Here is a 1185-nt window from a genome sequence, read left to right as displayed (position 1 = left end):
TCTCAAATATTGAAGAATCTCAAATCAGGTACAGTATAATTCCGCTTTCTTTTCTGGGTAAGGGGGGAAAAAGGAACGCAGATATGGCTTTTTCGAAGTGTTTGGTAGGTAACCGAGGCAAGAACATCAGCAGGAAGCCGGGTGCAGTTTTGTGCGGGGCGGAGAGTAGAGGCGGCGGGCTGTGAGGGCCGCACAAAGGGGCCGCTGGGCCCAGGCAGGCGCGGGGCGCAGCGGGGAAGGCTGCTGCTTGGACCTAGGCACAGGCTGGAAACGCCCAGCTCGGGTGTCTTCACTTACCCACTTGGGTTACCCGGGTCCGGGCCGTTTGGGTTGGCTCACGTCATCGTGGCTGCTTTTGGAGATCACCGTTGAGCCCCCCAAAGGAATGGTCAAGCCGATTGTAAATCCTCTTATTTCCATATTCTTCAAGGGACACCAGAACCTACGGAGACGACCTTGGACGGTTTCAAAGCGCAGGCACCTCGATTGCCCGAATTTGTGGTGTGGCCAGTATCGGTGTTCCCCGGATTTAACTAGCCTGTTTGGTAAGTACTGAATATTTTTTACAGCGTGTTCAGAGCTTATTTTCCAGTTTTTATGAACAAACATATAAATATATCTCTGCATTCCTGCCTCTCCCATAAAAGCGGGCATCTGTGGAAAGCAGGTTTAGTTATCGGAGGGGAACCATTAAACACCAGTTTAAGAGGCAGGCCAGGAGGACGGCTCGTGGATGTTTAGACTGCTGGCCTTGGTGATCTTGAACGCATTATAACGGAAAATGGATCTCCACTTGTAAGTCACCGGGCCGCAGGGCACCCGGGCCACGGCGCCCGCGTGGCGTGAGCCTCTTGAGAAGGATCACGAGAGGCTGGTGGTGGGGAGGGGGCGATGGGAACGGACAGTGGCAGGAACTGACACTATCCCAGGGGCTTGGCCAGGAGTCGGGAAGGGGGAGGTTGATGTGTAGATGAAGGTGGTAGATGAAGATTCCAGTCCAAGGAGTTCGGTGTGGAAAAGAGCGTCAACAGGAGCCCGCGGGCCGTAAATTAGAGGGATCTGAGGACAAAGTGTGCAGAAGCCGGTGCGGGCCGGGGTGGCCTCGCCCAGGGGAGACCAACGACTCCACTCCACAAAGGGCATCATCCTTTGGAGGTAGGCAGAGTCAGGTTCCAGGACGCAAAG

The sequence above is a fragment of the Pteropus medius genome, unplaced genomic scaffold (genome assembly GCF_902729225.1).
Source record: "Pteropus medius unplaced genomic scaffold, Ma_sr-lr_union100, whole genome shotgun sequence".
In the NCBI taxonomy this organism is placed as follows: domain Eukaryota; kingdom Metazoa; phylum Chordata; class Mammalia; order Chiroptera; family Pteropodidae; genus Pteropus; species Pteropus medius.
Note: the sequence above shows the minus strand (reverse complement) of the source record.